Source organism: Crocuta crocuta, unplaced genomic scaffold (genome assembly GCF_008692635.1).
Source record: "Crocuta crocuta isolate KB4526 unplaced genomic scaffold, BGI_CrCroc_1.0 scaffold397, whole genome shotgun sequence".
Taxonomy (NCBI): domain Eukaryota; kingdom Metazoa; phylum Chordata; class Mammalia; order Carnivora; family Hyaenidae; genus Crocuta; species Crocuta crocuta.
The window spans coordinates 1,232,426-1,258,351 of NW_027527387.1; the positions used below are offsets into that span (position 1 = coordinate 1,232,426).

Sequence of the window (25,926 nt, forward strand, 5' to 3'; positions counted from 1 at the left end):
CAACACAGAATGTGAAAAATGAGATCACCAACATTCTCCAATGTCTAAATCCACACAGAAGGGGAAGATGGGCACTGTTCCTTGGCCGCCATCTCCTAGAAATACAGAGCTGTGTAGGATGGGTGCAGTGCCTGGCCGGAAAGCCACAAACTCCCACTGTTCTTACTGAAATTTCATAGATGTTCTTGAGTAAGTTTTGTGTTGTTACTCTTCTTTTGATGACTCCGTGACTTTGGCTAAGTAATCATCTTTTACTAATTTTGACCAGTTTCGTAGATGCCTTTTAGTGAGAGGTTTTCCCTAGTTTCTCACACCAAGATTCTAAAAGTCTTCTCTCCTATACCATACCTTTAAAAAAAAAAAACAAAACCTTAACATATCATAAATATATTCTTAGATTGAATAAACTCTAAGTATATATCCTAAGTATGTATATTTTGGTATATTACAACAAATATACCATGTATAAATATATACCGCAGTTACCTGATTCTGTCCATAATCTTATGCTGTTCTCAGTTCTTCACTAGTATAAACAAAGCTATTTTTCACAGGGTTTGTGCATATATTTCTGCCCAATTTGTTATTGTGTCATTAGCATATATTTCTAGAGGTAGAATTGTGGAGTAAAACATGGGGAACACTGTCAAATTTCTTTTCAGGAAAATTATATAAACTTCTAATCTCTCTGGCAAGTTATAGATATTTTACTGATTTTCACTAGAATCAGATGTTATTTAGTTTCTAGTCTTGCTGCTAAGTTGATGACAAACTAGAAACTTAACTCATGATGAAAGCATTTTAATCTTGTGGTTCTGATCTTCAGTACCATTTTTTTCAAGTTAGAACTAAAGCCTATTTTGTAGATAAACTTGAAAAGAAAAAAAAAAGACAAAGAAAATATAAGTGGAACCAGAATAACAAATCAGAGGTGCTATTTTCACTGTTGTTGGCTATGCAAGGTGTGGTATGGGTGTGTTTTTTTTTTGGTTATTGTTATCACGAAACTTATCATGTAGGTTTCATGAACACTATTTGCCCAGCTTCTTTTATACTTTCATTTTCAAAAGTAAAGCCTCACCATGGAAAAAAATAAAGTTTACTTACTTAGAAGAAAAAAAAAGAAATTTAAAGATGATCTAGTAATATATAGCTTTTTGGTAAATACAGATGAGAATAGCTTTGAAACTTAAAATACATAAAGCAATAGATCTCAGTGACCGCAGTAGTGTTATATATTAGATCAAAGAGATATATGTGATGGTTTAGATCTGTCTCTGGTTGTTAAAAAGTTGATTATCTGCAAGATCTGTGTTATTTCACCCACAAATGCTGAGAGTCCCCACAGATGTGTTGTGCCATCCCTTGAATGTGGAGAAATTCAGGGTTTAGTGAAAGAGTACCTGGGTGGCAGCCAAGCGTCTGACTCTTGGTTTTAGCTCAGGTCATGATCTCAATCAAGGTCATGAGATGGAGCCCTGTGTTGGGATCCGCACTGTATGGAACCGGCTGAAGATTGTCTCTCTCTCTCTCTCTCTCTTTCTCTCTCCCCCTCTATTTCTCTCTCTCTCAAAAAAAAAAAAAAGGTTTAGTGAAAAATGTCTTATTTATGAAATATTTTAATAGGATAAGGTGTTAATCAAAATTTTATTTTAGAGTTTACAGGTAAGTGAGGGAAGGAGGCTAGAATGACCTTGTGGTGATAGGTTAGAGTTGGAGACATCAATTTTAGATTTAGCTTAATAAAAACTTAAAAACTTTAGCTTTGGGGCATCCAGGTGGCTCAGTTAGTTAAGCATCCAGCTTCTGCTTAGGTCATGATTTTGAGGTTTGTGAGTTTGAGCCCTGCATTGGGCTCTTTGCTGTCAATGTGAAGCCTGCTTGGAATTCTCTGTCTTCCTCTGCTCCTACCCTCCCTGTGCTCTTTCTCTCAAAAATTAAAAAATCAAAACCAAAAACTTTAGTTTAATGTATATCAGATAGCTACATATAGAAATGTTTATAGCTGTGTATATATACACTGGTTAGTTACACACACTTCTTTCTTTCGTTTGTTAGTTAGCTAAGAGGGTCTAAAAGTAGCAAGCATTACTTAGCAGCCATATCTCGGTTTCTAATACCATTATTTAATATAAGAGCCAAGGGTCCTTGGAGAGATGGGAGTTATTCGTGGATTGGGGCAGGAAATATACAGGATGAACCTAGAGGTCTTGCAATTCCAGAAAATATGGTGTGTTCAAGTAAAAACACAATATGTGGAATAAATAACCTTGAGTCTATGCCATACTTCTATAAGTAAATGATTGAATAAATAAATGGAAGAAAAGACATTTCCTATGCAGAAGAATTCCAAATAATTTATGGAGACATGTTTCCCTCAAGGAGATAGAATGTAACTCCTCACTCCTTAACTGTGGGCTATATATGGTGACTTTCTTCCAAAGCGTACAGTATGGAAATGGGGAAAAGAGTAAATTTACATTAGAGAAATCTGACAAATTCTTCCCCAGATAGTTCATCAAGGTCAACATCAACAGTGATATATCCTGGTCGTACTATGTATACTTGATATGATGTGATGAAAATGGCAATTTTCCTGTATGGTCTTCCTTCCCCCCCAAATTCATAACCCCAGTCTAATCTTGGAAAAAAAAAAAACATCAGATGGATCCCAGTTGAGGGACATCATACAAAATACCTGACTGGCACTCCTCATAACTATCAAGGTTATCAAAAACTAAGTCTGGGGAACTGTCACAGCCAAGGGGAGCAACCTGAGGGAGACAGAGGTCAAAATGCGAGGTGTTCTGGATGAGATCCTAGAAGAGGAAAAGGACAGTAGGTAAAAACTAAGAACATATAAACAAAACGTGGACTTTAGTTAATGTTTAAAAAAAATTAATGTTGGGGGCATCTGAATTTGGCTCAGGTCATGATCTCACCATTTGTGGGTTTGAGCCCCACATTGAGCTCTGCACTGACAGTGTGGAGCCTGCTTGGAATTCTGTCTCTCTGCCCCTTGCCCACTCACACTTAACTCTCTCTCTCAAAAATAAATAAAAAATTAATGTTAGCATTTCTGCATCTGTAGTCTTAGTATGGCTAAATGGGTATGGGGATGGGAGGTTAGGGGTAGGTAAGTATTCATGGTACTATTGAGTAATAGAAATAGCCAACACTGTTTAGAGCTTACTATATGCCAGGCATGCTTTTAAATATTTGACATGTCTAAATTTTTTAAAACAACTGTTGGGTGTTATTATTCTCATGTTAGAGCTGAAGAAATGAAAGGTTGAATAATTTGTCCAAGATTAAGCATGAATACCCAGGGTCTAGATCCTCTCAAGCCATTAGGCTTCACTGAGAGTGCTTATTTTGGGGGGAAGAAGCAGCGGGCAATTCTCCTCTGTCTCTGGTTTGGCTTCTGCCAAAATGTGTAGATATAAAACATAATAAGAAGACTTCTTATATATGTATTAGATGAAACTAGACATTTATTTCTCTACATTATGGTATGTGATTCTTTCATGCTCATCTTCTTGATATTTCTTTTTATAAAGTTTATTTATTTTGAGAGGGAGAAAGAGAGAGAGAGAAGTGCACATGCAAGTAGGGAGGGGCAGAGAGAGAGGGAGGCAGAGAATCCCAAGCAGGCTCTGCACTGTCAGCACAGAGCCTGAGGTCAGACTGGATCCTGTGAACCATGAGACCATGACCTGGGCCTCAATCAAAAGTAGGAGGCTTAACTGACTGAACCACCCAGGTGCCCCTCATCTTTTTCATACTTACTATCTTTTTATATGTCAGGTATAGTAAAATTATTCTGTATATCACTAGAGTCCCCTGCTCACTAGTTTTTTGATGACTGGGCAGATACTCTCTGCCAGTATACCTTAGGCCAAATAGCCATTATTAAACATTGCTGTTTTATTGTAGAAAAGTGTTTCTCTTTTTAAAAATCCATCCTTTCTTAAAACAGCGTTTGCATTTTGTTGGCTTTGTAATCCTCACATAACAGATAAAGTAACTGAGCCCTAAGAACACTCAATCAAGATTGTATGACAAGTTTATGTATGATAAGCTCCAAACATGTAATCTTTCAGAGTTCTGTTGTGCTTTTCTTCAACATAGAAATAATGTGTAGTTACTGGCAATTCTTAGCTTTCTGGAGCCCAGCTGGCAACAAGCTCAATTTTATTATTTTAATAAAAATTATTTTATATTTACATAATTGCAATGCAAGTAGAGGTGATGCTAATAGGCAGAGACAAATATCTGCTCCGAAAAAAAAATATTGAGGTCAACTCTTTGCCCCGGCTTAATAATCTTTAGGATGCTTTACTATCCAGTTCCTGGATTTCCACATAGTGGTAGTGAGGACCTAGTGAGACTTCTTTATGTTGGGATACAGAAAAATTGTGAAGGTATTTATTTGTTTTTGAATTATATTAAAATTCTATAATGTTAGCCACAGAGCAAATTCGTCTGTCATTTTATACCTGCAGCTGGTTACATCCTGATAAGAGATGTGCCATGCTGCCAGTGGGTGACTGGGCTGCTGCAGTTCAGAGTTTTATTCAGCTACTACTTCTGCAGTGACACACATAAAAGTTCTAGAATTTTGGAGGGCACCTTGGGTTAAGGTGTGACTGGTGGTGATTGGCCTGAAGGCCGGGCTGACCCAGGCTCTTTTGAGCACCCTGAGGGCAGAGAGGAGCAGCATCTTGGCATACCTGTAAGTGTTTGTGACCCATCATGTGCTTCAGCACTTTGTTCTGTGACATGCCTGGGTATGTCTTCCCCAGATGTTTATAGTTTTCATGCAAAGTTGCTTAAGATTTTTAGAAAAATAGTTATGTCTAACCCTGGGTTATTAGAAGACAGTAACATTACAGTTTCTGAGACTGATTTGAATCTTTGATGTTGAGAACCCCCATTGGACAATTTCATTATGCCTATGTGGAGTATATCTCGTAAATGGCCCAATAAATCACCTTTCTTTCCCACCTAGGCTCTGAATTAAATGAGAAATAAAAGAGAGGCCCAGATGTACCAAAGAGATGATTCACTCTTCATTCCCTGGCAAGACATAGTGAGGCACTGAGAGAAGAGCAGGAACGCACAGGGGTTTGTGAGTGAGCTCCCTGCAAACTCTCAAGAAACAGTGTGAGTGCAGTGTGCCCAGGTGGCTCAGTCAGTTAAGCATCCAACGTCAGCTCGGGTCATGACTTCGTAGTTCATGGTTGAACCACATAGTTGTGGGGTTGGAACCCCGCAATAGCTCAGAGCCTGGAGCCTGCTTCAGATTCTGTCTCCCTCTCTCTGCTCCTCCTCAGCTGATGCTCTGTCTCTTTTTCTCTCTCAAAAATAAATAAACCTGAAATAAATAAAAAACAAAACAAAACAAAACAGTGTGAGGAGGAAGAAGCATTTCAGCCAGTGTCATTAAGTGATTTGCCATCATTACCTGGACAGCTCTGAGAAGTAAAACACCGTGACAACAGAGAAGTAGGGCCTTATAAGGGGCTCTTACAACAACTTAGAGTTGTTAAGTCCCAAAAGCATACCTGAAACTAAAAATTTTCCAATTAATGACTTAGGACATTTACATGTGTTTTATAAAATCATTGAAAAAATCAGATTCTTTTTCTACTTTTGGTGGATAGTTTTAACTTTAGGAAGCACAAATATTTGAGAAACAGTATTATTTGTGCAGAAATACCAATTTTGTTACTGTTACCATAAACTCTAAAGGAACCATTAGAAATTAAAAAATGAACGTTATGAATTTTGAAGCAGGAGGTGGGTGAAATTTCAAGTCTCCAGGAAACCTTTAGTATAGTTTCTAGAAGGTCCATTTCAAGCAGACAAGTTTGAGAAAGGAAGAGCTTAAATTTTACATGGCATTATACCATTTATGTTAACATAAAAAATCTCTTCAAAAGGCATTGGTTGGCATTTGTTATGGTTTATCTAGCTTAACTTAAGGCACTCTATTTTCTGGTTGGCTGTCAGCAAATGATGTACCCTTCTTTTCTCCATATTGAGCAGTAGTCATCTATAGGCTGAGGTATTAGGCAAGTACTGCTGTTGATGAAAGATAAAAATTAAATATAACTGTGAGGTATCTTTAGGGACAAAGCATTCTGAATGAAAAATTAAAATACTATTTTTAAAAAGCCTACTTCCACTTGGATAGAGAAATCAAACTGTGTCCCACAATATCCTCAAAATGATGAAGAATCTTTTCATTTTAAAAATATGCTTTCCTGGGGTGCCTGGGCGGCTCAGTCAGTTGAGCGTCTGACTCTTGATTTTGGCTCAGATCATGATCCCAGGGTCGTGGAACTCAGCCCAGCATTGGGTTCTGCCCAGAGCATGGAGGCTGCTTAAGGTTCCTGTCTCTGTCTCTCTCTCCTTTCTCTCTCCCTCTCTCTGTCCTTCTCTTCCCTGTCCGTGCATTCTGTCTCTAAAAATAAGAAAAAAAAAAGTGCACATGTTATCCAAAAATATGCTTTCTAGTGCTACTCTAAAAGATATAATTTATCAGAATGATATTATAAAGCACTGATAAGATTCCCTTGAGTTCCCTTTCATAGTTTACCCTTACTCCTAAAAATGGAATGATTTAAATTAGTGTATTGGTTGGGGTAGTTAGGTGTGTTTTCTGCCCTCTGCAACAAAACCATATCACGCTACAAAAGATAACTGTGGTTGCGCTTGGAGAAGAAAAACAGTATATTTAATATGAAAAACGTTGTCTAAATGAAAGCTAGTACCATATAGGATTTTATAGTTTGCGAAGCGCTATCCCATATATTATCTTTTTTGATTCCCACCACAGCTCTAGCTTATATATGTATAAAGGTCAGAAATTAAATGACCTTACCAAGAATAAACTTTCTAACCCAGGTCCAAATCCTCAGATACTGTGTCCAGTGCCATTTCTCTCTCTACCATTCCATCTAAGAAGAAAATACATTTTATGTAAATTTTGAGTTTTCAGTCAGGGACAATGAGAAGTTTAAAAACCCACATTTTTTTCTGGATTCAAGGAGCCTCTTAACTGCTAAGATTATCCAACTATATAACTGGCTACCATGACAAGTAACAATGATTAGAAATGGTTAGGCAGAGGCTAGATGGCCATCTGTCGAGCTTGATGTTGGACTGAATGACCTTTAAGATCCTTTCCAATTCGGAGATTCCATGACTCTGTGGTGATAATGATGCTGTTTCAGCCTGTTGCCAAGTAACATGTCTATTGTTTTTCTTGCCTGTCACACAGCAATGGCAATAACTATCGTTTTTCTTATATGCCATGACAAATTTATATCATAGTGTCATATTAACAATTAGCATTCCCGAAGTTTCTGACCTTTATAATGTTCAAATCTATTGTAAAGATGCTGCCAAAATTTCATTTTAAAAGGTGTGAAAATAAAATTCCTTTCATGAATGACATACCCTATCGCAACATCAGTAATTCCTTCCCCTTTATTTTCCTTTCAGGGTTCATTAATCACACCCTCCTCAAACATCCATTGCCTGCCCTGATTAATAGAGTGAGTCATTCATTCATCCACTCACTCATTCTATAAACTCATTCATTGAATCTATGAGCAGAGCACTCTTCTCTGCCAAGAAAATACAAGATGAGCTTTGTAATCTTACTAGCAATCAGAGTGGTAAAGCGGAGGAATCCATTCCTGTCAATTCAATGTGTGTTCATTAAGCAACTAACGGTAGGGTTATATGGTATGTAGGGCAGATCTAGCATCAAAAATAGTTCGTTTCTGAATTCAGATATATCAACCAAGTCTAGGAGGTACAAGGTTTACTTTATCTTAACTGTTTGGCTGTAAAACAAATGAAACTCACCACTCTGTAGAAGCAATGCACTATTGGACATAAACCAATATAAAGGCAGAAACACATACATATATAAAGAATGTTGCTTTGCTACTATAAAATATTTTCCTTGAGGAAAACTCAAGTCCCAAAACTCAGGAAAACATGAGTTTTTTTTTTTTTTAATGTTTTATTTATTTCTAGGAGAGAGAGAGACAGCATGAGCAGGGGAGGGTCAGAGAGAGAGGGAGACACAGAATCTGAAGCAGGCTCCAGGCTCTGAGCTGGCAGTCAGCACAGAGCCCGACGTGGGGCTCGAACCCACGAACCGCGAGATCATGACCGAAGCGAAAGTCGGACGCTTAACCGACTAAGCCACCCAGGCGCTCCGACATGAGGTTTTTAATGTTTTCATTGATTTTTGCTGAACTCTTTTGCCTTCAGCCACCTTAGGGCTGGAATTGATGAATGTACAAATTTAGGTCCAATATGAATATTGGCTCGTAGTTTGTTTTTGTTAAGGGGGAAGATGGGAGTGAAATAACAAACACGTATATTGGAACTTATCATGATTCATCATTTGTGTGAGTGACTCCTTTGCTGAACCAGGTTATAGTTTTTCTATAAGGTTAAGAAAATTTCTTACGGTTTTTGTGCTATTCACTCAAAAGATGTGGGCCTATCACTTTGTATTCGTGTGGACCTAACTATAATGTAACTCACAACATGGCAGTGACTTCCATCAGAGTGAGCATATGAGAGAGTGAGAAAGACGGAAGTCAGAGTTATTTTGAAACTTAATCATAGAAATGATATCCCATCATTTACCGTATTCTGTTCATTTGAAGCAAGGCACTAGGTCCAGCCCACACTCCTGGGGAGGAGATTGCATGGGACACAGAGACCAGAGTTAGGGATCATTGGTGGCCTTCTTAGAGTCCACCACCACAAGTATAGACCCCACACACAGTGTGTTCCTTGCTGTATTCTTTATCTTGTTGAAAGACATGCCATCTACCACATATATATAATCAAGTAAAAAACTCTGAAAGCCATTTTCAATTTTCCCTTGTGTTCATTTATCTTAGTCATTCATAAAATGAAACAGAAAGTAACAAATATGTATCTGTCGTTTAGATCTGCTTTATCTCCTCTGCCACTGTCTTAGTTCAGATTTTCATTCTTTCTTATTTGGATTACTATGTTTTATTTATTTTTATGCCTATACTGTCTTTAATTCCTCTTTTCATGCAGTTAATATTTGACACCAATTATTCACCAGTTCTGTCCGTCTATACTACCCCTGGGTTTTTTGTTGTTGTTGTTTTTAACAGCCAGGGGGCTGCATCAGTGAGTTCTTAGTGCTGAACACAGTGTAAGGACAAGGTGCACATGCAAATATTTTTGTCTGAATGATTAGCTTTAGAGGAAGAATGGGAATCAATATTCAGAATTCCCTAAACATCTCAATGCCACTGAATCCTACTTATGTTTTCTGGCTGTAATGAATATTTCTCCTACTGGGAAAAGTGCTGAATCCATCTTTTTTTCTAGTCACATGGAGCTTCTTCTCCTTGTCTTTTTTTTCTGAGTCCCAATCATTTACCTGCTACTTTCTGAATACTGGTCTTGACTTTTTTTCTTCTTGAAATTCCACCATCCTCTGTCATACTATCACAAATAAATATTTGTCACATGTATATGATTATCAGCAAAAGCTTTTCCATGTCAACTAATAAAAAACTATTGCATAGTTTCACTATCAAAACAAACTAAAATGGATTGAAAGGCACAATAGACTCGAATCTTATTTTCTTTACATATAAGTGCTTTCTAGCACACATCTACAATTTGTGCTAGAGGTTAGAGTAACATTAGCAGCACTAATACCAAGAATTTCTCTTCATTATTAATTCTTACCATGCTTTAAATATTTTCTTAATCTAGCTAACAGATTACATTCATTAAAGTAATAAAATGTTTCCTTTTTTTTCAATCAAATAAAAATAAATGTCAGCTGGAGCTTCTTAAGCTAACAAGTGAGATCTTTGACTTACCTGCTTTATATATGTTAAAAATAAATCAAAAATAGGGGTGCATGGGTGGCCCAGTTGGTTAAGCGTCAGACTTCAGCTCAGGTCATTTCTCAGGAATCCATCCAGTTCTGGGCTGGGAACCAGGTGGAAGCCTGGAGCCTGCTTGGGAGTCTGTGTCTCCTTCCCTCTCTGTCCCCTACTCTCTCTGCCCCTCCCCTGCTCATGCTCTCTTTCTCTCAAAAATAAATAAGCATTAAAAAAAATAAAGTGCAGTTAGACTTTTAGGAACATACTATTTGAAAACAATTGTAGGAACAACAATTTAAAAACAGTTGGTTAAGTGTCTCCGGTTTGTGAGTCCGAGCCCCATGTCAGGCCCTTTGCTGACTGCTAGGAGCCTGGAGCCTGCTTCAGATTCTGTGTCTCCCTCTCTCTCTGCTCCTCCCCTTTTCACACTCCGTCTCTCTCTCTCCTTCAAAAATAAATAAACATTAAACAATTTTTTTTAAAAATAGCAGTAAGGTTTAGCAGGTATATTAAGTTCCCATTCTCTGGCAATAAGCTTTAAATGGTCAGTTTGATTTGTTCACTTTTACATTCATTATTAAAAATCAGTCATACATAATACCTTATAGCCTGCTGTGCCTCGGTTACTTTAAGAGTGTGAAGAGATGTTATGTTTGTAGCCCCCAATAAAGCAAGTTGGGGTGTGGGACAGCTGGCGCTCCATTTGTCACAATGTGGCATACCAAACTATCTTAAATATACATTTCCCCTTTTCAAAAAGCAATCACAACAATGGGTTTGTTGCTATTTATCTGTAAGTAGTGGATGTATATATAAACATAGGTGTCTCTGTATGTTGCTGTTTTCAGAGATGGTAATATAAACATATCCACCTGTTTTGTCCACTCACCCCTGTACCTTGAGATGATTCCCTGTCAGTGCATATAGTGCTACTCTATTTTTTCTGCTGCATTGTATTGCTTAATAAATAAATACATCTTCTTTTCACAAATGGTAAATTTTTAAGAGGCTTTGCTAATATGTGCTTTTATTAAAATAGGTGTTTATTCTTTATAGGCTGTCTGCTTTAACAAAAAGAGCTTTACACTTCTTAAAATTGGAAAGGTTTATGCCACTGGTGGTCATTTTTGACTTTTGGGGTTTTCCTAGATATCAGTTTTCTCTCCTTGGCTGAACTATTGTGTTTCTAACTGGGCTTTTATTGTACAAGCAGAATGTTTTTGATCAGATTGTATTTACATGACAGCCTGAAACTATGGCATTCTGTCAAGTACATCGTACACATTTAAAATACTGTCTAAATATTTATTCACATGATGGATTACTGTGGCTCAGAAAAGACAGTTACAACCTATTGAGTAAATAATTTTAGTTTTTAAAAATTTGGAAAGGCTTTGAAGGGGTCATAATGATGTCTTATCTCAGTTGTTAGAAACAGCCACTGAATATAACCTTGCTTTTTTCCCTAAATTCTTAAATGTTTAAGTAACAAGACAAAAAGGGNAATTCAGACCATTTGCCTGCAGGTATAAACTTTCCTTCTTCCTTCCCTGGGTCAGATTACATCTCCCCATCGTGAAACAACAAATAGACTAACAAAATCACAGTCAAACAAACAAAAGAATACCATCACAGCAAAATGTTAAGGTGCCTTGACATGAAACAAAGTTCCTAAGACATACAAGTGAATTAAAAAACAACAACAAAACATTTAAAATAAGTGAGTATATTTCACTCAATTATGAAAAGTCCATTTTTATAATAAATTGTGGTCTGATTTACATTTGATTTTTGTGAAACTTGTGTTTAAGAAGTAGTTCATTTAAAAAAAAAGATTTAAAGTTTATTTTGAGAGAGAATGCACAAGTAGGGGAGTAGCAGAGAGAGAGAGAGAATCTCAAGCAGATTCTGTACTGCCAGCTCAGAGCCCCAAAACCAAACCCACGAACTGTGAGATCATGACCTGAGCTGAAATGAGGAGCCCGTTGCTTAACCACCTGAGCCACCCAGGTGCCCCAGAAGGAGTTCACTATTTTTATGTCACCTTGAAAACTGGGTGCTTTATGCTGTTTTTGTTCTTTCATAAAGGAGACAAGGTTTTCGATTTTTATAATTAATTTAAACTTATGTACGTGTGTGTGTGTGTGTGATTTTCTTTTTTTCAGTCATGTGGCACCAGAACCTTTTATTTTATTTATTTATTTTTTTTAAATGTTTTATTTATTTCTAGGAGAGAGAGAGACAGCACGAGCAGGGGAGGGTCAGAGAGAGAGGGAGTCACGGACTGAAACAGGCTCCAGGCTCTGAGCTGGGGGTCAACACAGAGCCCGACGCGGGACACGAACCCATGAACCGCGAGATCATGACCTAAGCGAAAGTCGGCCGCTTAACCGACTAAGCCACCCAGGCGCCCCCAGAACCTTTTATTTGTAATTCAGAGAATGTTGAGACTTTACAAACTTTTTGCATTTATTTGAGATTAATTTGTTATTTCTAAAGAGGGAGAAAAATAGTTTGCATTTTTTTCATGCAATACCAAGTTTATCTAGACAGTGTAGGTTTGTGATTGTAACATCTTTTGACAAGCAAATTAGACCGTACAAAGAGCATCCAACTAGGAGCTTGGGGCATATGGTGCTACCTTCTGCAAATATGACTCAAAAACAAGTCAATCTATTCAGTGAGGCGTCATGTTCAGATCCGTTTCTTTAGTGTGCAAGGGAAAAAGTAGCCTCTTATTTTAGAGAAAATTATAATCTCAGTAGAAAAATGTATCTGTCTAATTTGAAGCTAAAAATCAGAGAGATTAAGAAACTCATGCACACAATTTCATTATTTTTTATTAAAAATTTTTTAATGTTTTATTTATTTCTGAGAGAGAGGCAGCGTGAGCAGGGGAGGGTCAGAGAGAGAGGGAGACACAGAATCAGAAGCAGGCTCCAGGTTCTGAGCTAGCTGTCAGCAAGCCCGAAGTGGGGCTCGAACCCACAAACCGTGAGATCATGACCTGAGTCGAAGTCGGACACTTAACCAACTGAGCCACCCAGGCTCCCCTTTCATTATTTTTAAGATCTAAAAAACACCTTTCATATATAAAATAGTTAAGGAAAACAATTAGGGTAGCAGAAATCTAGTAATATGGTTATTTTGGTTATTATCCCAGCAATTAGAATCATCAATCCTGTGAAAACTTGGCTCTATAGAAGAATACTGTTATTAAAATGTAGTGTCTGGTATGTTATAGTATGTAAGCATGGAGAAAATTGTTCTCAAATGATCAGTTGAACACATTGTTTTTCATGTCAACATTCCTATTTTAGTTACCTTATCTAGAATTGATAGGTAAAATAGCCCAATATATACACATTTTGGGATTTTAACATATGGATGAAGATGAGGAAAGGTCTATTGATCATTTTTAATTCATATTGCCATTTTGTACACACATGTCTACAGATGGTGGAGTTTTGACTGCCCATCAGAGCACCAATACCTTTGAGACAGCTGTTTCTGATAAACCTCTTTTTACAAGCTTTGGGTCAAGAGTAGTCAAACCTGTTAGAGCACCTGCTTTTGCATATGCAAATCTGTTGTTTTGTCATTTCATTAAACAAGAAGAGGTAACAGTCTCTGGCGGCTGTAAATAAGTCTGGAACATCGCCTACATGAAATGAAATCCAGCAAAAAGACAACTGTGATTTCTGTTGTGTAGTCATGAGAGGTTGCTACTGTTTGGGGCTTTGTTTCTGGAAGACTGCCCGTAATTCAGAGGGAGGGTAGAGAGGCAGGTTTGTTTGGAGGCAAGAACAGGGAAGGTGTTTGCTGTCATTGACTGTAGGCTAGTTGTGAAGTTTGACATGCCCAGAAGGTACCGACTGCCATGTGGGGCCCCCATGCACTGCATACCTCAGTTTTCATCATCTGGTGAGCCTGCAGCAGGATTTACAGGCCCCGGAGTCGACAACATGTCTACTTTGGTTTGGAGCTGATTGATCCACGGAACAGAACATGCTTGTGGGATCTTCCCTTGCTATAGAACGACATAAATGATTGAAATGCTTTCTTAAGGAAAAAAAAAAAACACAAAACCCAGTATTATTTGTTTATAGACCTTCCTGCTTATGGGGAAAAATCGTCAAATAGTAATGCAAGCAGAGTTTGCTGGAAACTTTCACTAATGTTTGCGAATTATTTTCTTATTCAAATTTGGTATGTTAGAAATGAAGGTGGGAAAATACAACTGGGGGAGGGGAAAGGTGGGTGGAAGAAATTCTTCCCCTACTTACTATATTTAAAACTATATTTCCCTACTTACTATGATATATATTAAAAATGGCACCTCAAGATTTGCAAAGTGACTGAAGATTTTACTCTTCAGTTTCAGCAAACCATAGTTTGCTGTGGGGAGGAAGTAAAGGGAAATACTAGAATTGATGAACAAATGTTGTGTGCTGTCATTTTAGATTACATTATTGTACTGTTAAGTTGTTCCTAATTTTCATGGTGAAAAATAGTGCAAAATGCATATGACATAGAAAGTTAATGATAAAAATTTGTTAATTTTGTTAATTGTATTAAAGTATGTTTCTTCTGACATGGATTTACAATAAGCAGGAGTAAAAGAATATTATTTTCTAGCTTTGGGGGGAAATTAAAAATTCTTCCCTGACCTTTTAACCTTGTCAAATGATTTCCCTGCTCTTGACACACTGCATTATATTTGCAAAGGTTGGAAGTTAACTCTTCAAGGTACCAGACATCATTTTTATTGGGATATTAATTCTCAGAGGTGCTAATCTCATCAAGATTTGTAGGCATTTTCTTTCATAGGCCATTCTGATTTGTAGCTCTTTCTTTTCACAGCAGTATTAAATACCAAACCTTCTCTGATATGGAAGTTCATTAGAGATATGTCTTTGATGGCAGCCCTTTCCTGGCTTCAGTTTCAAATACCTTGATGTAAAGCTTAAGAAGCCATTGTGTTGTAAGCCCTCCTTGATGTGCCTTATTTAGATCTGCATAGTAAATCAAGGAAAGTAAATAACAAGGCAGCAGATGGAAGCATGGAGATAAGGCCAGTGAACAATTGTATTTGTATTTTGTTATGATGTTGACAGGAGCTAAAATTCACTAATCTAGTTCAACTGATCTGCATTTCAAAGAAATCTCATTTAGCAGCAACTTGAAGGTTTGTAGGATAAAGTTCTTTTATTGCAGCTTTTATTGCATTCTTTGCTAATTTATCTGGTCAAGATTTAGCCTTGCTTACTTAGAGCTGCAAGCATGTTACAAGGAGTCTTAAATACTATGAAAGCATTAATGTCTAGACTATGAACTGAAGGTAATTACATATCCAGCGCTGAATAGGGTACATTTAGAAAATACTGTTGTCCATACTCAATTGTCAGGGCAATATAGATAAGGGGGTCTTCTCCCCCACCTCGCCCCCACTGCTTGTTGTGTGCTGAGATTTTTTTTCCCACTTCATAAAGGAGCTAATATACCATCGGCTACTCAGAAATTATGCATAAAATCAGTAGATCTCCTTTAATTGTGTATCCATTGATGCTAATATTGGTTGTGCCTTTTTGAGAACAGAAGAGTATTAGCTTTGGAAGTGTGATATCCTTATTTGACTCTGTAGTTACAAACATGTATAATATGTACGTGAAATAACATTTAATGTGAAATTTACACTGTTGTCATAAGCATACTCTGTAGACTACAAGTACAAAGAATATTGGTATTTTCTAATTTTGATTCTATTTGTTACTTAGTGGAAATTGTTATTTTGAAATCTAGTTAGGGAAATTAAAGATTATATGTGGATATTTATATTATTACATTTTGAGTAAATTTGGCTTGCATTGGTTCTGAAAGGAGAGACTACTGGATTAGGATAGTTATACTCAGCTCGAGTCCCATCTGTGCCACTTACACTCTCTGAAATCTTGGATAAATTACTTTCTTCAGTGAATCTCTCCTATAAACTATGGAGGAGTTTATAGGGTAAGCCAGAGGCAAAGGAAGTCTTCCCAATTAGAAGATCCTGGTCATTCATTGATAACTCATTTTATTTCAGGCCTCATTCTTGACCCAAAGTTAATGTAGGTAAGTTCTCTTCCCTAAGATAATTCAGGTGTGAATATTCCATTTTCTGAAATTTGCTCCTAATAAAAGTAGAATTTAGAATGTAATTCTGTACTTTTTCTAACTCTTAACAACTCCTTGGATGACCCCCAATTTGTTCGGTATGCTGGTTTGGATTTTACTTTCCATGAAATGCAGAGGATTATGTTAGTGGTCTTTATAGAGATATTTATTATATCATTTAAAATACATTGCCATATAACATGGTTTTTGCAAAAAATGTATAATTTTGTCTTGAGTTCTAAATTTTATTTTATTTTATTTTTAATGTTTATTTTTGAGACAGAGACAGAGCATGAGCAGGGGAGGGGCAGAGAGAGAGGGATGCACAGAATCTGAAGCAGGCACCAGGCTCTGACCTGTCAGCACAGAGCCTGATGTATGGCTCGAACCCATGAACAATGAGATCATGACCTGAGCTGATGTCAGATGCTTAACTGACTGAGCCACCCAGGCACCCCAATGAGTTCTAAATTTTAATATTGATTCAGAACTTCAGAGTAGGTATTTCAAACCAAATATTTTATTTGACTAAGTATAGTTTGTCTAATAGGTTTTCTACAGAATAAGCCAAATAATGACTTGGTAGTTCTCCATGACACATATTTTTGCCAGGCTTTTTTTAAAAATAGAAAATAGTGGTAGTAAAAATTATTTCCAAGAAAGACACAGGTAAATAAGGCATATTCTGTATTTTCAGTAGTTTTTAATTACATGTGAAAAGTCAGATATGTGGATAAATTTAATTACGTGGTAGATTAAGTGAATAGTTTTCAACAGGGAGCTGTAGAGAAAATGCTATGTGGGTTGATTACTTCTGGCTAAGAAAATAAGGGAGTGCTTCAAGGAGGCAATGGTAATTGAATTGTGGCTTGAAAGGTATAGTATAATTTGAACAAATAGAATTTGAGAGGTGAGAGACAGTCTAGATGGTGCAAATTGAGACTTTAAAGGCTGATCAAGGCAACCATGAAATGTTTGATTCTATTCTGGAATGTGAGGGAGACTAAGAACAATATATGGGAGAGACAGATTAGATGCTAAAATGAAGGGCCTTAGGTTTGGGGCTAATAAGTTTTGATTTATTTGGTAGATATTGAGGAACCATTTCTGTTAAATGACACTAATTGATACACTAGGAAGAAAAGGTGCCAGGGAAATATTTGTATGATTTGAAGTCAAATTTATTGAATTTAGGTTCATGTGTTTTAGTTCTCTCCGTATATCAGTCTAATAGATTATAAAACCATCTTATATATTTGGAAAACCTTGTCAGATATGGTGTAATTCTCCAAATATTAATGGTAAGAGAGGTGTTTAAAGATGTTTAGTGGATGTGAGGGCTGTGAATTTGAAATTGCCATTGGAGAAACAGGAAAAGGACTATCATTGTAGAGGTAGAAGAGACGTTGTTTTTAGAATGTTTTCCAGAGGCATCTTTTGGTATATATTTAAGAAAACTTGAGTGCTCTTGAGTACAGAGAAGGTTTGAGATACAGTCCTGAAGATATATAGGCCATTATTAATTTGAAGAAGGGTCAAAACCAGAATATTCAAGTGAAGATGTTTAAGAGGCAATAGAGGATAAAAGAGCTGAGTCAAAGAGAGGATGGAAAATTGCACTCAGAGGCTGTTTTAGATAATGAAATTAAGTAGCATGCATTTCTTAACAGGTACATGGATTATATACCAAAAGATTTTTTATTGGTTGGTCACAACACAGACCACACTTTCCTTAAGAAACGATGTTATACATGGCTTTTAGGTCATAGGCTCTAAGCCCTTCAATTTAACCTTGAGGGCAAAAAAGGGTGATCCATGTCCCTTACAGAGCTTGCAAATATTATTTATTAATACTTACCATTTTTATAAAAAATATGAAACATTAAATCTTAAAATTGAATCTTTCTTTGTCTTTGTCTCTGTCTTACACACACACACACACACACACACTGCACACACACTGCTTTTTCAACCTTTATTAAAAATTTACATTTGGTAAGACTAAGTCTGCATGCCTGCACAACAAACGCAGTGGCAAATATAATCATCTGAGAGGGTTAAAACGCACCTCTTTTGAGACTTTACTGTAGTCCCCTACAACTTTCTTTATTTTACCTCTAACTGCTTCACAGTTTTATCTTGGGGTATTTTATGAAAACATACCTTTGGAAAACTGTCAGGTTGGGTGTATTTTGCAAAGATTAATGGTGAGAGAGGTGTTTGAAGATATTTGATGGATGTGAAGATTATGAACTTGACATTGTCTTTGGAGAACCAGGAAAAGGACTATAATTATAGAGGTAGAAGAGACTTTATAGAGACAATGGTATATACTTAAAACTTGAGTGCTCTTTTGTGAGTGGTATTTTGTAATTCTCATAATATACTTGTTTACCATATTACTGTATTATTCTTTGTAGTATTATTTGCCTTGAAACCTAACCACTGCACGCAGTAATTTTTATAAGTGAAATATGCTTGGATTACAAATGAGATACCAGGAATAGATTCTCTATCATTCTAGTAGGTTTGAATTTCCCCCCTTGTCTGCTGTTGTCTGTAAATCCTCTGAAGGATTTCATTCCTTCCTTAACTGTTGGCTGTTTCCTTTGGCTAGAAAGGATATTGTTGGATTTATATTAAAATAAAAAAGTAAAAACCACTTGGGCTGTGTTGTGGAATGTGGGTTAGAGGGAGTTAAGACTGGAGGAAGGAGATTGTATATTCAGTAGGAACTTTACATCTGCCAGTACTTTACATCATCCTGAATGGATGTATACATTCAGGTATTGTTTGCAGCAAGGAATGGTTAGTACTGGAAATACAGTGGATGGTTAGGACAATGGTCTAGAATGAAGTCTTGGGAAAAGTGACACTGAGGAGGTACTCTTAAGAATAGGAGCCAGCAGAGACTGAAAAAAGTTCACAGGGGTAGGAGAGGAATTCAGATAGAGGGGTGTCATGTAAGCCAAAGGGAGAGTTTTAAAAAGGAAGGAGTAGAAAATAAACTGAGTGATAGAAGTTAAACAAATCAAGAATTAAGAATTCACATTTGGATTTGTCAGCTAGGAAGTGATTCTTAAGCTGATTTTAAAATTTTAGCTTCAAGGATGTGAGGATTTAGTAAACCTTTGACCACCTCTGTGAATTTGTTCATGTTAAAAGAATGGAATCTTGTTTACTCTTATCCTAACAAAATATTCTTGTCATGTAACAGCATCGTGGGGAAAAAAAGAAAAGAAAAACAAAAATTTATTGATAAAAAGAAATAATCAAATGATAAATGAATAATAATTCATGATACTTTCAATGACTATATTAAGTTATCTAAACTGGGATACTTTTCAGAAGGAAAGGGATAACTATTAATATTTATGATAAGGATGAACCTCATTTAACCCCGGCAATCAGGGAGGAATGCTCACCCTGATTATAGTTCACAGTTCACATATATTGAGTGCTAGCTACGTGCCAGACACTGAGATGAGGTCTTTACCAGTTTATCTAATTCAATGACTAAGGGTTTTGGTTGCCAACACTATTAATTCTTTCTTTGTATATATTGAATTTATTGACAAAAATGCTATACATAATTTTAATGGCCTTGTAGAACTTAACTTTTATTAAGAAAATTGGTACCCAGTGTATACCAAAGTATGTCCTAGGGAACAGAAATGGAGATGATTAATATATAGTACTCATTGTTAATAATCTACCAGTGTAGTTGAAGATCTGAGAACAAAATTTTAATGTAATATGGTAAAGTGTCATGATGATAATATAGTTTATGGAGGCCGCAGCTTGTACTTTACACTTTATGTCCTGTATTTCTTAGGGTTAAGTTTATAGTATATTAGAACTTAGTACGGTAGAGTTTGCTTTCTGTAAAAACAAAACAAAACAAAACAAAAACCAATGGAAAATATAAAGTATAGCTAATTATATGTAGAAGTAGGGTTTTCTCTCCCATGGAAAGTATATTCTGCGTGTGTGCACATGTGTGTATAAGTGTGTGTCTGTTTCTGTGTCTGTGAGAGAGAGAAAGAGAGATTAGTTCTATATCACAAAGGGATACATTTCCATATCTATAATGTAATTTTAGCCACACTCAAGCTATATTCTCTGAAGGGTCTGGCATATTTCTCTGACACATCTGGTAGATATGTATGGCATTAATTAGCATAGGTATTGCTATAAATGACATGTCAGTCCAGGACAACAAAAAGTATTTGTTACTGATGTCAATCATTCATCCTTTGTCAGTTCAAAAGGCTTCCCTAAAGGAATGCACATTGATCTTCACTGATCCAAAATACAGCAAAACAATTTCTGTGTTCTAGAAACAAAAGTGGAACTACCTATGTTTGAAAAGCCATATGGAGATATTCATACAGAAAGTGCATGTTTATAAATTTTAGTAGTAAGGCTGTTAAATTAGGGCAAGATTAATTGAATCTTTTGAAAAGAAAACAGTTTTCTGTAATCCTAAAATCTAATCTCAAGCGAATTTGTTTCCTCAAAGCTTTCATTTTTAGTAGCTTAATTGGTATTTTGTTTCATCTTGACATAAATTTGATGTATGCCAGGTATATATCACTTACAATGGTTGAAAACAAAGGTGACCACATAAGTATCAATTTGTGACTAAGACTGATAGCTTAAAGAAGTACTCCTCTCTTGAGGGTGTAATGCTGAGCAAAATAAGTCAGGCAAGAAGGACAGATATCATGTTTGCATGTATAGGAGGATTAGGAGGAACTTAATGGAGGACCATGGGGGAGAAGAAGGGGTGAAATGGTGGGGGAAAGGGGGAGAGGCAAACCATGAGAGACTCTTGAATGCTGACAAAAACTGAGGACTGATGGATGTGGGGGGGGGGATGGGCATGGAGAGGGGCACTTGTGGGGATGAGCATTGGAAAAAGAAGTACTCCTCTGCCTCCATATCTCTGGTTTTTGTATCTGGCTATTTTGATATAGATATTAATTGATTTTGTTTATTTACTATAATGCCATTTTAGTTATCTTTTTGTAATAGTAATCACAAGTGTAATACTGTTATGTATCCAAGGAAAAACTGGCTTTAAGTGGTACGTTTCCCCTAAACATCTATATTTTATTTCCAGTTTTTCTCCAAAAGCTCCCCTACATTCTAATTATTATTTAATTGAAAGCAATATGAATGATTTTAAGAGAGTGTGATCTAGGGTGTGGCACAAGTTGAAGACATTTATCTTAATATTTCATTTTAATGAGGCAGAAAATATCCATTATTAGAAAACTATAATTTGATAAAATTTGTAGACTACAATTAATTCCCTTAAAATTATGAATGTTCATACCACCATGGAGCAGATAATCATACATCACATTTCTGTGTCCTTGTAAAGGTAGTATGTGTTGCATTTTTATATCTTATATATTTGCTAGAAAACTAACATGATTCAGGATTTAGGATATACCCATGTTATATACTTTAATTTGACCAACAGGCTTTGTTTGAATAGCAGTTCCTAACCTTTGTACCATCTTAAAATTTTTACTCCAGATCTCTTGCGCTGCCTACAGACCCTCTGCTGTCTGTTTCTGGTCTGTCTTATGCTCTTAAAATCATCTTTTTTTATTATTCCATTAGATTTTTTAAAAATGGATTTTCCTTACACTTTTCTAATCATCCTGTAATTCTTTAGCTCTAAGACATTAAAATGAATGAGTAAAAATATTTGATACCTAATCGTCTCTGCCAGTCCATTCAAACTCATGGATTTGCAAAATTATGTTAAAGTCTTTTAAAAATACATTTGAGTAGGCTTTTGTAGTCATTTGGATTTTGAATATTAATTTTCTCTTGCTATGCTGCTTAGCCATAAAAATGAAAAAGAAGATAGATGTGGGTTTCTTTAGTGGTGTTAATTTAAAGTACTTGATTTATTTATTATAATATTCAACAATGGCAATTCCTATTTTCTCTGGTCACATCAGATCCAACAGAAAATAATGAGAAGCCCCCACCCACCAGTACAGTAAGAAAAAGTTTGATGCGTTTTGTAATAATTGATTAAAAGTATAATTTCCCCCTAGATCAAACAAATAATAGAAGTCTGTTGAAGCTTTGTCCTGACCTATTCTGGAAGTAGAAGAATACCCTGGAGAAAGAAGCATTGTAAGCACAAAGAATAAGACTCCTCAATCCTGGGAGAGAGAATTAAAGTCTAACCCTCCAAATGTAAGTCATCTGTACTCTGTATTTTCTGTCCCTCAGTTGTTGTGGCTATTCAGGTATTAGTAGAAAAATATGTGATGCAAATATTTGGATGTATTTTCTGTACAAAATATATAGGCATTTTGGTTGTTAACCTTAAATTTCTATTTTCTAAATAGTAACATAAGGTGAGGCTTTGCAATAATAATATTTAATGCAAAATGGATTATTTTTATCTTCTGGCAAACGATTGTTAAGAATTTTGAGAGTATTCTGATGAAAAGAAGGTAACTTCCTTTGATTTAATATCTGCAATTGTGCCATCATAATCCCTTTTTGTGCTAAACTTTAGTTCTTTCTTTTTCTTTTTTATTTCTTTATATCTGAGAATAAGACTATCTTAATATATCTATTTAAATCCACCTTCCAGTAAGAGAGACATTAAGTCCTTTTTCTTCACTTTGCATAGTGAAACTGAATTGGAATGAATTTGTATCCATAATCCACTATAAAAATATATAAATTTTGTCAGCTCAGTGTACTGGAAGGACTGATTCCTATCTTGTTAGGAAGAACTTAAAAGATGTGTGTTCATGATTAAATAGAAAGAATTCAGTTGCCGTTTAGAAATTGGTAGAAAGAATGATTAAAGAAAATGCTTGTTTTAGGAAAATTATTTGGGAAGAAATTTCTTGTCAATTGTCACTTTTATCTGAAAAGTTACTTACTGCATTGCCCTTGTGATAAGACACTTGATACGTGATATAAGGCTTACTGCCAGAAATTTGACTTTAGCTTAACAGTTGATAACCCTTTTCATTCTTCAGTGAAAGAACTCAGTGGAAGAGGATTGTTTTGATTTTAAAAAGTCTGAATCATGGAAATTATGTCAAAAATTGAAACATGAATTTTTACAGGTTTTAAATGTGATATTCTTATTGACATAGCATCTGACAAAGTTGTCAAAGTAGTATGCAGTAAGAAATCTTCATAATTTCTCAGTTCACATTTAATCTTGATAGAACATTTGATAGAGCCTCGAAATATTGTGGCCATTTCCAACACTCTATAATTATGAATTAGGATTTTTGAATTTAGCAGAAACTATGTATATAAAAAAATTTTTTGTAGTTTTGGTCTTAGATATTTAGTTCTAAAGTTTTTTTGTCATTTAACTGGATAGAGATGCCTTGGGAAACACTACAAACATTATTATCCCTTTCACTGATGTGAAACCCATCGTTCCTCATGTAAAATTTTAATATTTGCTATTGAAAAATATAACAGAAGTTTTAAAAAGTTACTTAGACAAAGGTTTGACATTGATGAAGGATTGGAAAATATTATTGTTTACAGAAAACTTTTGCTGATCTTCTCTACATCAATGAAAATAGATTAAGCATAGCAACAATAACATGCTCGTATCGCATAAACGTAATGTTGAGTGAAAAAAACCTAGACACAAAAAGAATAATGTAGTTATTATCTCTTTTATATGAAGTTCCAAAACTAGACTACAGTGTTTAAGGATGCAAGAAGTGATTACAACGAAATTAAAAATAATAGTTAAATTCTAGGTGGTAAACACTGAGGTAGAGTTTCTAGAAGCTTCTGATATGTCAGCAACATTCTATTTATTCACTAGGTTGGTGGTTGCATGGGTATTTATGCTATGCAAAGCCATTAATGAAAACTAAGTGCATCTTTGCTAAGATCAGGTGTAAGACAAGGGTGTCCTTATCACTCCTATTCACTATTATACTGGAAATCCTTAGCTAAGGTAATAAGATAGGAAATAAAAGGCATATAGGTTGGAAAGGAAGAAATACAACTGTCTGTTTGCAAATACCATGATTATCTGTATAGTACATCTCAAAGAAATCAACAAAACAGAACCTTCTGTAAATAATAAATGATAACAAGGTTGCAGAAAACAAGATTAATATACAAGTCAGTTCCTTTTCTGTGTACCAGCAATGAATAACTGGAATTTGAAATGAAATATACAGTACCATTGGGGCACCTGGGTAGCTTAGTTGGTTGAGCATCTGATGCTTGATTTTGGCTTATGTCATGATCTTGTGGTTCATGAAATCAAGCCTCACATGGGACTCTGCACTGACAGTGTAGAGCCTGCTTGGGATTCTCTNTTCTCTGCCCCTCCTCGTCTCTGTCTCAAAATAAATAAATAAAATTAAAAAAAAAATACAGTACCATTATATTAGCACCAAAAAATTCCTGAAACACAGGTACAAATCTATGCATATTATATAAAATAAAATATTACACATGTATAATATAAAACATATATATTTAAAAATATATAATATAAAATTTATATATATAAATATTAGGAAAACTATAAAATTCTGATGAAAGATAAGAAAATTGAAGATCTACATGACATTCCATGTCTCTGCAGAAACAAATGCAATATAATTATAATGTCATGTCTTCTTTCCTTGATCTACATATTCAACACAATCATGATAAAATCCCAACAGATTATTTTGTGAATATTAATAAACTGATTCTTAAGTTTATTTGGAAAACAAATGACACCAAATAAACAGTATTATACTGAAGAAGAACAAAGTCAGAGGACTGACACTCCCTGACTTCAAGACTTTGTAAAATGCCACAGTAATTTGGCACCTGGGTGGCTCAGTCAGTTGAGCGTCTGACTTCAGCTCAGGTCATGATCTTGCAGTCATGAGTTTGAGCCCCACGTCAGACTCTGTGCTGACACCTCACAGCCTGGAGTCTGCTTCAGACTCTGTGCTTCTGTCTCTCTCTACCCCTCCCCTTCTCATGTTCTACCTCTCTTAAGAAATTAAATAAACATAAAAAATAAAAAAAATAAAAATAAAAAGAACTTTAAACAGATCTAATGAAAAAAATATATGCACATGGTAAATAAGCAAATGAAAAGGTGCTCAGTATTTATTTCATTATGGAATTAGAATTCTAACAATGAGATACCACTATATACCTATTAGAATGACTAAAAGCTGAAACACTAACATACCAAATGCTGTCAAGAATGTAGAGCAAGAAGGACTTTTCATTCATCATTCGTGGGAATGAAAAGTCATACAACCACTTTGGGAAGCAGTTTGGCAGTTTATTATGAAGTTAAACATACATACAATACAATACTTCCCATGCAGTCTAGCTACTGCACTACCTGGTAATTACCCAAATGAGTTGAAACTTATCTCCACATGAAAATTTATACAAGAATGTTTATAGAAGCTTTATTCAATTGCCCAAACTTGGGAGCAAGCAAGGTGTTCTTCAGTAGGTGAATGGATAAACAATCTGTGATACATACATACAATGGACTATTCATTGATCAAGAGAAATGACCTATAAGCCACAAAAAGATATGGAGGAAATTTAATGTCAATGAATGAAGGTATCTGAAAAGGCTATAAGCTGTATGATTCCAACTCTCTGACATTCTGAAAAAGGTGAAACTATGGAGACCTTAAAAAGATCAGTGGTTTCCAGGGTTGGGCAGAGGGATTGATGAATTAGTGGATTTTTATCATTTTTATTTTTTATTTTTTGAATAGGTGGGCTTTTAGAGTAGTCAAACTCCTCGATATCATAATATAATGATGGATACATGACATTATGAATGTGTCAAAACCCA

General features: G+C 35.6%; 1 protein-coding gene across 7 annotated transcripts in view; it reads left to right on the plus strand.

Annotated features, from left to right (window-relative positions):
- The window catches only part of FOXP2 (forkhead box P2), a 588,171-nt gene that overhangs the window by 46,088 nt on the left and 516,157 nt on the right, over positions 1–25,926 (plus strand). For 6 of the 7 annotated variants that reach the window (XM_077752288.1, XM_077752279.1, XM_077752343.1 and 3 more), the window contains exon 2: positions 22,148–22,292. The exons of the other annotated variant lie outside the window; for it this stretch is intronic. The gene's annotated coding sequence lies outside the window, so the exon portion shown is untranslated. The remainder of the gene's footprint in view (positions 1–22,147; positions 22,293–25,926) is intronic. 7 annotated transcript variants of the gene reach the window in all.